Source organism: Bufo bufo, chromosome 2, assembly GCF_905171765.1.
Source record: "Bufo bufo chromosome 2, aBufBuf1.1, whole genome shotgun sequence".
NCBI classification, from domain to species: domain Eukaryota; kingdom Metazoa; phylum Chordata; class Amphibia; order Anura; family Bufonidae; genus Bufo; species Bufo bufo.
In genome coordinates this window covers 358,634,313-358,647,473 of record NC_053390.1, presented here as the reverse complement: position 1 = coordinate 358,647,473, position 13,161 = coordinate 358,634,313, and positions in this window count along the sequence as shown.

Sequence of the window (13,161 nt, the reverse complement as noted above, 5' to 3'; positions counted from 1 at the left end):
ATGTAAAGTTATGCATATGGGAAGGAATAATGCAAGTCACCCGTACATACTAAATGGTAAAACACTGGGTAACACTGACATGGAAAAGGACCTAGGAATTTTAATAAACAGCAAACTAAGCTGCAAAAAACAGTGTCAGGCAGCTGCTGCCAAGGCCAATAAGATAATGGGTTGCATCAAAAGGGGCATAGATGCCCGTGATGAGAACATATTCCTACTACTTTACAAATCACTGGTCAGACCACACATGGAGTACTGTGTACAGTTCTGGGCTCCTGTGAACAAGGCAGACATAGCAGAGCTGGAGAGGGTCCAGAGGAGGGCAACTAAAGTAATAACTGGAATGGGGCAACTACAGTACCCTGAAAGATTATCAAAATTAGGGTTATTCACGTTAGAAAAAAGACGACTGAGGGGAGATCTAATTACTATGTATAAATATATCAGGGGGCAGTACAGAGATCTATCCCATCATCTATTTATCCCCAGGACTGTGACTGTGACGAGGGGACACCCTCTGCGTTTGGAGGAAAGAAGGTTTGTACACAAACATAGAAAAGGGTTCTTTACGGTAAGAGCAGTGAGACTATGGAACTCTCTGGCTGAGGAGGTGGTGATGGTGAGTACAATAAAGGAATTCAAGAGGGGCCTGGATGTGTTTCTGGAGCGTAATAATATTACAGGCTATAGCTACTAGAGAGGGGTCGTTGATCCAGGGAGTTATTCTGATTGCCTGATTGGATTCGGGAAGGAATTTTTTATTCCCCTAAAATGAAGAAAATTGGCTTCTACCTCACAGGGTTTTTTTGCCTTCCTCTGGATTAACTTGCAGGATAACAGGCCGAACTGGATGGACAAATGTCTTTTTTCGGCCTTATGTACTATGTTACTATGTTACCTGGGAGAAAAGAACCTTTGGTGACGTCACTGCGCTCAACACATAATCCGTCACATGATCCATCACCATGGTGATGGATCATGTGATGGACCATGTGATGATCGCATGACCACATAATCCACAGGACCACATAATCTCCTCCTATTCATCCACATTTAAATATGTGATGAGCGCAGTTACGTCACCAAAGGTCCTTTTCCTCCCAGATCATCAAAGAAGAAGAAAGAAGGCGAGCCGGGCTGCGCGAACAAGTGGATTAGGTGAGTTTAATATTTATTTTTTATTTTTTAACCCCTTCATCTCTAATTTACTTATCATTCTGTATTAAGAATGCTATTATTTTCCCTTATAACCATGTTATAAGAAAAAAAAATAAAGATCGGGTCTCCATCCCGATCTTCTCCTAGCAAACATGCGTGAAAATCGCCCCGCATCCGCACTTGCTTGCGGATGCTTGTGATTTTCACGCAGCCCCATTCACTTCTATGGGGCCTGCGTTGCGTGAAAAACGCACAATATAGATCAAGCTGCGATTTTCACTCAACGCACAAGTGATGCGTGAAAATAACTGCTCATGTGCACAGCGCCATTGAAGTGAATGGGTCAGGATTCAGTGCGGGTGCAATGCGTTCACCTCACGCATTGCACCCGCGCGGAATTCTCACCCGTGTGAAAGGGGCCTTATGGATAATAACACTGACATGCGCAATGCGCCTCTGGAGACACGGTATGTGAGTCCCACTGGCCGTGATGAACAGACAATACTGCGGTGCACTGTTTAAGGTGAGCACATGTCATGCACCTGCGGGTGTATGCATTTTAGTTTGATTATAAGACACTATTCATTGGTTGTGATGTTAATTGTAAAAGGCTGCTATATATTGTACTGGCTCCCCCCTTTTGTGGGTGCAGCTGCATGCACTTTAAAAGGGTAGAGATTATCACTCTGTATTAGGCTTGACAAAGGCTGGGATACAGCCGAAACGTTGCTGCTTGATTTTATGGCACACTTTCTGTAAAGTCCGTCCAATAAAGGATTTACTGGAGATGCTGCCGCTTTCTCTCTTCATTTACTATCCTCAGGATAGGTCATCAATATCAGATCGGTGGGAATCCGACACCCAGCACCCCCGCTGATTAGCTATATGTTGGGAAGGCCATCTCCCTTGTTTCTTCTTGCTCGCTGTTGCTATGTCTATGATAAACAGGAAGAGAGAGGGGCATGCGCCTTCCCTTCATACAGCTGATCGGCAGAGGTGCCGGGTCGGGTGTCTGATAGGTCATCAATATTTAAAGCCCAGTGAACCCCTTTAACTGTGATGAGCAAATACAAGTGGACCCTCAAAATGAATTGGTTCCAGAATAAACATTGTAAGTTGAAAATATTGTAACTTGAGTCCATAACACTATAGAAAACTAGTAATTGGTTCCTAAGCCCCAAAGTATTATTCCAAAATAGGAGAAAATTAAGATTTAAGAAAAATAAGCACATAACCAAGACAGATAAAGCAAGTCCTTACATATAACAGTCAGAAATAGATTCTGGAACCTGTAAACCACTTTCTATGATGAGTTCAGGAGCCAATCTGAATTTTTATTTTCTCTAGAAACTTTATCCAAAAATGTTTCACAAACAAACTGGAAAACAAGTGATACATGTCTACAGCTCAGTACAATGGTTATGAACTTATTACCAGCATTTATGAGCTAACTACAATCACAATGTAAGGAATTTATCATTAGGGTAATATTTGAAGTCAGTTTTCCTTGAGTCTGTGTTTGCACACCTTATTTATTAAATTTAGCTTATCTTTAAGGCTACTTTCACACTAGCGTTCGGGTGTCCGCTCGTGCGCTCCGTTTGAAGGGGCTCACGAGCGGCCCCGAACGCATCCGTCTGGCTCCAATGCATTCTCAGTGGAGGCGGATCCACTGAGAATGCATCCGCCTGCCAGCGCTCAGCCTCCGCTCCGCTCAGTGAGCGGACACCTGAACGCTGCTTGCAGCGTTCGGGTGTCCGCCTGGCCGTGCGGAGGCGAGCGGATCCGTCCAGACTTATAATGGAAGTCAATGGGGACGGATCCGCTTGAAGATGACACATATGGCTCAATCTTCAAGTGGATCCGTTCCCCATTGACTTACAATGTAAAGTCTGAACGGATCCGCTCAGGCTACTTTCATACTTAGAAAATTTTCTAAGTTTTAATGCAGACGGATCCGTTCTGAACGGATGCGAACGTCTGCATTATCGGAGCGGATCCGTCTGATAAAACATCAGACGGATCCGCTCCGAACGCTAGTGTGAAAGTAGCCTAAGACTAACACTTCTGTCTAGAAATGCTAGTCCAGTTGTCTACAGACTCTACACCACTCCCTTGCCTGAGTGGCTTTGGGACTTTTTTTGGGACTTTTTAAAAAAAGTCCCAGTCATAAATCTGGATTGAAACTCATTAACATTGCTTTTCAACCTACTTTTCAAAACTGAAGTGAGTGATGAAAAATGCAAGGAAAAAAAAGAAAATCTAAAAAATAAATAAATATATGAATTCTGGAGTGTTTTAATAAATTATCCTCAGTATTTGGTTCAAGCTCCAGCCTAAAAAAAAATACAGAGTCATCTATTTCTTTCATGGACACTGGACAAACATTCCCTATTTTTACAGACGCTCCAGGAATGTCTGGACAGTTTGAAACTCTGGTCAGGAGCTTCTTCAAGGTACTGTATGCTAAACAATGTACCAAAAAAATACAGTGGAGCCACCCTCACTGTACTCAAAAAGAGCAACTTATCCTGGCACAATGGACAGTACAGATCATGTAAGACTGCACTGTAGAGAGAGGCGTTACAATAAAGCTAATATAGATGTTCTACCAAATGGCCATGTTGATAGGTTGGATCTTTGTCTAAACCATTGTATGTTGAGTCTAGTTTCAAGTTACAATGGCCCAGGAAGTATTAAAAATATTGATCCTGGGGCGTGGCCTAACCGTCATGGTGTGAGGACGCAAGTTGTTTCAGCTCCGACATTATCCTGCAGAATCCTGATTGTCTGTGCGTGTGGCCAAAGAAAAGACACCCCCCAAGTGATCCGCAACTCACGGTTTACCGGTAACCGGAGTTTCAGCTGTGTGCCTGCTGCGGTCATCGCCTGCCGGATCCCCTGGAGTGAGGCCTGGGAAAGGAGCAGTATCCAGCACTGCGGACCCCTCGGTGAGAGCGGGAGAGGTGGGGACGCAAGATCGCCTTACTTACCGGGTCGCCTTACTTACTGGTGGTGGTGGTCGGGTGAGTCCTGGAGTGGCTGGGAGGTGAGACACCTCCGGTTCTCTCTCTGCTGGGCTGCTGGTTTCAGGTCCCCCATGTGTCTGGCGGTGTGAGCGCCATCTTGCCTGTGACGCTGTGTGCAGTTGTCTTCATGCCCCAGGACTGAACCGGGATCCTGGCTCTCCTGTCTGCATACACCTGGCATCTGTATTAAGGGGCGAATGCACCTCAACTGAGTGGGGCCAGTATCCTGACTCCAGGGAAAAAGCCGCCACTGCTGTTCTATTGCCCCTGTGTGGGGGAGATATTTAAAGGGCCAGTACTCCTATTACTGGTGAAGGGGAGATCACCTTATGGGCCGGAAAACAGGCACCTCAGGACCGGCTAATCCACCTAAACTTATGCTGGACAACATGAGTCAGACAGAGCACCGAGAAGTTGCAACCTCCTCTGAGCGTCCAGAAGTAGACTTTGCAAAAGTTATGGCGGCCATCACTAACTGCCAAACGGCGCTTACGGTCAAAATTGACCATGTCCAGGCTGATCTTACTCTTCTCAGACATGATATTGATAAAATTAGAGAGAGAACAACGGAAGTGGAAAGAAGAGTGAGTGATGTGGAGGATAGAGTACAGCGTGATGACTCTGCAATTAATGCGCTACAGAATCAAGTCAAGACCCTGATGGCAAAGGTGGAGGATGCCGAGAACCGTAACAGACGGAACAACATCCGTATTATGGGTTTACCTGAAAGAGCAGAGGGGCCCTCTCCAGAAGAGTTTGTGGAACGTCTCATAAAACAAATCTTTAATCCTATAAATTTGTCAGGGACTTTTGCAGTTGAACGTGCTCACAGGATTCCCACTCGCCCCCTCCCTCCTGGGGCCCCATCTCGTCCCTTCATCTTTAAAGTCCTAAACTACAGAGACCGTGATGCTATTCTGGCTGCAGCTCGCCGTTTGAAAGACATTCTTTTTGAAAATACCCGGATCTCCTTTTACCCGGACTTTTCTACAGAAGTGCAGAAGCAACGTAGACAGTTCACGGCGGTGAGGAACCGCTTAAGAGAGAAGGGACTTGTCTATGCAATGATGTATCCGCCTCGGCTCAGAGTCCAGGAGGGTGACCAGGTGAAGTTCTTTGCCACCCCTGAAGAGGCATCGGACTGGCTAGACCGCAGAGGCTGAGAGTCATATATCTAATGTTTTGAATGTCTTTCCATGCGTTTCAGATGATAGTTAAATAACGGAGCTGAACGAGTGATGGTTGTAGCAACCTGCTGCATAGGTTCAGTTATTAGGTTTACCTAGAGCAGTAGGGCTGAAGGAAGGGTTGCTGTTCCCCTTTTTCTATTAAAGAGGAAAATGGGGGGAGGGTTTTTAAGCTTGGATAGGTTGGGGTCATCTGGGCAGGGTGGGGGGGGTTGCCTGATGTTACGGGCGTATTCAGGGGCTCTTGCTCTAATGTTTGGAAGTTGGTATGAATGTGTGAGTGTATGGCTTGGGTGGTGCAGTGACTTCTGGGATTACTATCTCAATAGACCGCCATAATGTCAGTTTGTCGATTTGTCTCCTGGAATGTCAGGGGTCTCAATGACAAAATTAAACGGTCTCTGGTCTTTAATTTTCTACGAAATCATAATCCTGACATTCTGGTATTGCAGGAGACACATCTTCAGGGGCGAAAGCTCTTAGCGTTGAAGAGGCCCTGGGTTGGTTCAGCATACCACGCGGTATATAATTCTAGAGCCAGAGGTGTGTCGATTCTGGTGGCGAAATCCCTTCCCTTTCAGGTGTATTCTGTGCATACGGATATAATGGGTCGTTTTGTGATTCTCCATGTGGCAATCAGGGGCATTGATTACCTTCTGGTGGGCCTTTATGTCCCCCCCCCTTTTCGTAGGGATATACTGGATGAGGTTATGAGAATGGTAGCATCTATGCCCCCGGTACCTCTGGTTGCCTTTGGGGATTACAACGCGACTTTGGATCAGTCACTGGATCGTCTTCGCCCTAGTGATACCCATAATGAGGCGCTAAGCTCCTGGGCTGATGTATTTGATTTAACGGAGGGTTGGAGGTACTTACATCCGGGGTTGCGCCAATACTCCTGCTATTCCGCTTCTCATGTTACGCTTTCACGGATAGATTTAGTTTTTCTTAGCAGAGATCTATTACCCTCTCTGACGGTGGCTGATTACCTCCCCCGAGGTATCTCTGATCATGCTCCATTGTTAGTAGTTCTAAAACAACCTCTAGCACCGGTGGAGAGGGTATGGAGACTCAATAGTAAATGGCTAGAGGTCCTGCCTGTTGTTTGGAGTGTACAGCAGGGTTTGAAAGACTATTGGGAGTTCAATGAGGGCTCAGCTAACCCGTTGATAGAGTGGGAAGCCTTCAAAGTTGTGATGAGGGGTACTCTGATTCATGCGATAGCTACGTATAGGAAGGAGATGAGGGCTACAAGGACTAAGCTAGAGGGGGAGGTAGTAGAGAGAGAACAGACTTTTATTACAAATCCGGATGGAGAGGGTCGTAGTTTATGGGAGGAGGCCCAGAGGAAGCTCAATTTGCACCTAACAGAATATACCCAGAAGAAGTTATTGTATCAAAGGCGTGTAATATTTGCTGATGGTGATAAGAATGGGAGGGCTTTGGCGTTCCTGGCCAGGACTGAGTCGCCCCAGACGGTGGTCCCACACATTACTTGCGGGGATGGCTCAAGGGTATATCAACCGGAGGACATATGTGAGCAATTTGCTCAATTTTACAGGGACCTGTATAGCTCCAAAATTGCGATGACCCCAGATGAGATCCGGTCTTTCCTTCAGAACATCCCCCTTACTACATTGGCTAGAGAAGACAGTAGCTTTTTGGAGGCAGCTATTGATGTGGGAGAAATTAAAGCGGCAATCGGTGATATGGCAGCAGGGAAATCACCTGGTCCGGACGGGTTCCCAGTCGAATGGTACAGACTAGACGTTGAATTGTACTCTACACGTCTACTGAATCTTTTTAACTACGCACATGATTCTGGTGGACTGCCATTATCCTTTGGCGAGGCTACCATTGTGGTAATTCATAAAGCTGGGAAGCCTCCGGACCACTGTGCATCATATAGACCTATTTCCCTGCTGAACACCGATGCCAAGATCTTAGCTAAGATCCTGGCCAAGAGGTTTAATCAGGTAATCTTATCCATTATTGACCCTGACCAATCTGGTTTTATGCCCGGGAAAACAACGGATATCAATCTTAGGAGGTTATTTACGAACTTGCAGGTCAGGCATGATAATGCAGGGTCAAGGGTCCTGGCATCTCTCGATAATGAGAAAGCCTTTGACTCGGTAGAATGGCATTTTATTTGGGAGGCAATGTCCCGACTTGGTTTTCCTCACTCCTTCATTCAATGGGTCCAGTTACTGTATCAGGCACCTTCAGCGCGCATCAGAGTAAATGGGTCTCTTTCCCGACCATTTAAATTATACAGAGGTACAAGGCAGGGTTGCCCCCTGTCCCCGTTGTTGTTCGCTCTGATAATGGAACCTCTTACTCAATTGATAAATAATAGCTCCTTGATAGAGGGGTGGACGGTGGCTGGGATACAGGAGAAGGTTTCGCTATACGCGGATGACTTGTTGGTGTACTTAGCTGACCCTGGCCCATCCTTAGAAACTTTGCTAGATGTGGTGAATGGATATGGTAGGTTCTCAGGGCTACGAGTGAACTGGGCTAAATCGAGCTTATGTATAGTGGACAGTGAAGAAGCGATAGAGATATCTCCAGTATCCCCCCTGAAAGTGGTAGACAGCTTTCTATATTTGGGGATCCACATACATAGAGACCCTCGGAAATTTTGCCATCTGAACCTGAGGCCCACTATGGAATATGTCACACGCAAGTTGGAAGCATGGGAAAATCTCCCCTTGACTTTAATAGGAAGGATCAACATCTTTAAAATGGTGTTACTACCGAAACTGTTATATATATACAGAGCGGCTCCAGTGAGGGTACCGAAATCCCACTTTGATGTCATAGATAAGGTTATGTCCCGATTCCTATGGTGTCATCGGAACCCTAGGATAGCAAGGAAGACGTTGAAGGCATCCTACTTGCAGGGTGGTCTACAACTTCCTGACTTATATGTTTATTACATAGCGACACGCCTGATGTATGCTTCCTGGTGGATTAGAGCAGACTCCAATAATCCGGCGGTGGTGCTGGAGGCGGCGTTAGTGGGTTCGTATGAAGCTCTAACAAACTTGGTCTACAGGGGAGGTGGTTCTTTGTTGAATGGGACATACACAGAAGCTATGATAACGGTTATAGAAGCCTGGGCAAAGTTTGTAAATACACATATGGATACCCAAGCAGGGGATATCTGGTCTCCGTATATCCCACTATGGCGTAACAGGCATCTCCCTGAGCTTTTACACTTGCCAGACTTTGAATTTTGGCCTAGGAAGGGGCTTAAATATCTGACGCAGCTATTCCAGGATGGGGTCTTTCGCTCCTTTGGGGATTTGCGGTCGGACTTCCTGTTGCCACAGACGAGCTTTTACCGGTTCCTCCAACTGAGACACGCTTGTGAGAAACAGTTCCACTCCTTGTCCCTAAGCTTGGAGTGTGGTCCTCTGGAATCGATAGCCAGAAGGAAACAACCATATAAACCAATTTCTTCCTTTTATGGTGAAATTATTAAAATGCAGGACTCTCCTATCCAGCGATCATTTGTTAAGTGGTCGGCGGATATCCCAGAGTTGGAGGATTCTCACTTGGAGGAATGGCGTCTAGGGTGGAGGGGGTCTGTCGTGAGCTCTCGAGATCAACTTATTCAGGTCAAATGGATGCATAGGGTGTATCTGACTCCGGTACGTTTATATCAGATGCGGCAGATACCAAATCTTGGATGCGACAGATGTGGAAGCGACAGAGGATCCTTTTTCCACATGGTTTGGTCCTGTCCGGCCTTACAAAATTATTGGAAGGGGGTGTGTAATTTCATTAATGTTAAACTGGGTTTACCAGGGATATGTGATCCTATTGTTTGTGTTCTGGGGCTAGTTGCTGATGCGACTCCTTCCAAATATTGTAGAATTCTCCTACGGCTCTTAATGTTCTATGGTAGGAAGAATATACTCTTGAACTGGAAGCCTCCCAAGTGTCCCACGATAAGCCAATGGGTACAACTAATTAACAACGATCTCCAGATGTACAAGTTGACCTATGAAGCGAGAGGAACCCCTGATCGGTTTGACAAAATCTGGGGTATATGGGTACAGGCGGAGGGCACAGTTTGAGATCCATTACTGGTTGGGGCTGTGCCACCCAAGTGTGTGTGTGGACGTATGGATGTGAGTGGGTGTGAGCAGACATCTATTTCCCTTCCTTTTTTATGACAACAAGAATGTTTTGTATCCAAATGCATTTAAGTCTCTTACTGTCGTATATTATGACACTGATGGAATTGTCTGATCTTGCTCACGTGTATGACTGTATTGCAGTATTGTTTTTCCCTATGGGATTGTTGTACTATTTTGAAAATGTTAAATAAACGCTATTAAAAAAAAAAAAAATATTGATCCTGAGGCCACTGTACCTTGAGATATCACTGTAACATAGTAACATAGTACATAAGGCCGAAAAAAGACATTTGTCCATCCAGTTCGGCCTGTTATACTGCAAGTTGATCCAGAGGAACGCAAAAAAAAAACCTGTAAGGTAGAAGCCAATTTTCCCCACTTTAGGGGAATAAAAAATTCCTTCCCGACTCCAATCAGGCAATCAGACTAACTCCCTGGATCAACGACCCCTCTCTAGTAGCTATATCCTGTAATATTATTACGCTCCAGAAATACATCCAGGCCCCTCTTGAATTCCTTTATTGTACTCACCATCACCACCTCCTCAGGCAGAGAGTTCCATAGTCTCACTGCTCTTACCGTAAAGAATCCTTTTCTATGTTTGTATACAAACCTTCTTTCCTCCAGACGCAGAGGATGTCTCCTCGTCACAGTCACAGTCCTGGGGATAACCCTAATTTTGATAATCTTTCAGGGTACTGTAGTTGCCCCATTCCAGTTATTACTTTAGTTGCCCTCCTCTGGACCTTCTCCAGCTCTGCTATGTCTGCCTTGTTCACAGGAGACCAGAACTGTACACAGTACTCCATGTGTGGTCTGACTAGCGATTTGTAAAGTGGTAGGACTATGTTCTTATCACGGGCATCTATGCCCCTTCTGATGCAACCCATTATCTTATTGGCCTTGGCAGCAGCTGCCTGACACTGGTTTTTGCAGCTTAGTTTGCTGTTTATTAAAATTCCTAGATCCTTTTCCATGTCAGTGTTACCGAGTGTTTTACCATTTAGTATGTACGGGTGACCTGCATTATTCCTTCTCATGTGCATAACTTTACATTTGTCAGTTTTAAACCTCATCTGCCACTTCTCTGCCCAAGCCTCCAATCTATCCAGATCCATCTGTAGTAGTATACTGTCCTCTTCAGTGTAAATTACTTTACACAGTTTAGTGTCAGCTGCGAAAATTGATACTTTACTATGCAAGCCTTCTACAAGATCATTAATAAATATATTGAAGAGAATAGGGCCCAATACTGACCCCTGAGGTACCCCACTAGTGACAGTGACCCAATCTGAGTGTGCACCATTAATAACCACCCTCTGTTTTCTATCATTGAGCCAGTTACTTACCCACATACAGACATTTTCTCCCAGTCCGAGCATTCTCATTTTATATTCTAAGTTGTTATGTGGTACAGTGTCAAATGCTTTGGAGAAGTCCAGATATACGACATCCATTGATTCGCCGCTGTCAAGTCTAGAGCTTACCTCCTCATAGAAACTGATTAAATTAGTTTGGCATGACCGATCCCTCACAAAGCGATGCTGATATGGCGTTATTTGCTTATTTCCATTGAGATGCTCTAAGATAGTGTTGAGGGAAGTGTTGGATTTAAATATATATGTATATATGCCCTTACATACAGTCAGGTCCATAAATATTGGGACGTCGACACAATTCTAACCTTTTTGGCTCTATACACCAACACAATGGATTTGAAATGAAACGAACAAGAGGTGCTTTAACTGCAGATTGTCAGCTTTAATTTGAGGGTATTTACATCCAAATCAGGTGAACGGTGTAGGAATTACAACAGTTTGCATATGTGCCTCCCACTTGTTAAGGTCTCAAAAGTAATGGGACAATTGGCTTCTCAGCTGTTCCATGGCCAGGTGTGTGTTATTCCCTCATTATCCCAATTACAATGAACAGATAAAAGGTCCAGAGTTAATTTCAAGTGTGCTATTTGCATTTGGAATCTGTTGCTGCCAACTCTCAAGATGAGATCCAAAGAGCTGTCACTATCAGTGAAGCAAGCCATCATTGGGCTGAAAAAACAAAACAACCCCATCAGAGAGATAGCAAAAACATTAGGCGTGGCCAAAACAACTGTTTGGAACATTCTTAAAAAGAAGGAACGCACCGATGAGCTCAGCAACACCAAATGACCCGGAAGAACACAGAAAACAACTGTGGTGGATGACCAAAGAATTATTTCCCTGGTGAAGAAAACATCCTTCACAACAGTTGGCCATATCAAGAACACTCTCCAGGAGATAGGTGTATGTGTGTCAAAGTCAACAATCAAGAGAAGACTTCACCAGAGTGAATACAGAGGGTTCACCACAAGATGTAAACCATTGGTGAGCCTCAAAAACAAGAAGGCCAGATTAGAGTTTGCCAAACGACATCTAAAAAAGCCTTCACAATTCTGGAATAACATGCTATGGACAGATGAGACCAAGATCAACTTGTACCAGAGTGATGGGAAGAGAAGAATATGGAGAAGGAAAGGAACTGCTCATGATCCTAAGCCTACCACCTCATCAGTGAAGCATGGTGGTGGTAGTGTCTTGGCGTGGGCATGTATGGCTGCCAATGGAACTGGTTCTCTTGTATTTATTGATGATGTGACTGCTGACAAAAGCAGCAGGATGAATTCTAAAGTATTTCGGGCAATATTATCTGCTCATATTCAGCCAAATGCTTCAGAACTCATTGGACGGCGCTTCACAGTGCAGATGGACAATGACCCAAAGCATACTGCAAACGCAACCAAAGAGTTATTTAAGGGAAAGAAGTGGAATGTTATGCAATGGCCAAGACAATCACCTGACCTGAATCCGATTGAGCATGCATTTCACTTGCTGTAGACAAAACTGAAGGGAAAATGCACCAAGAACAAGCAGGAACTGAAGACCAAGTATTAAAAAGTGAAAGTTTGATTTATGATTATTATTCTGTCCCATTACTTTTGGTCCCTTAACCACCTCAGCCCCCAGTGCTTAACCACCTCCCGTCTGCCCATTGACTATAAACGTCCAGGAGGGGGATCTCTATTTCTGATAGCACGTTTTAAAACGTCCTGCAGCTTTCCCTCCTGTGCTCTGCCTCTGTACATAGAAACTCAGTGACTAAGCTCCCTCCTGACAGCCAAGAACATGGAGCTTTACCCTGAGACCTTTTTTGCTGGTCTCCAGGCTTTTGATCGCTCTGACAAGGAGTCAGAGCGATCACAAATGCATCTACCATCTCCCTCTTATTACTGCCAGTCAGAGAGGGAGATCGGTATTTAAAGTAGGCATCGCGATCGTAATTCTTAACTGTAAGCCCTGGAGACCGATCAGCATGGTCTCCAGGGCATGTGAGCGCTGTAATTTCCAGTTACAGCGCTCTGAAATGCTTCTACCGTCTCCCTCTCTGTAGCGCTGGCAGGAGAGGGAGATCGGTACATTCACACTCCACCAGCGATCCCCCAGCAGCTGTTTACACTGGAGACAAATCAGCATAGTCTCCAGAGCATGTGTTGTAAGCGCTGTAATCTGCAGTTACAGCGCTCAGAGAGGCTTGAACTGTCTCCCTCTCATTAGTGCTAGCAGGAGAGAGAGATCGGAACATTTACACTCACTCACCCAG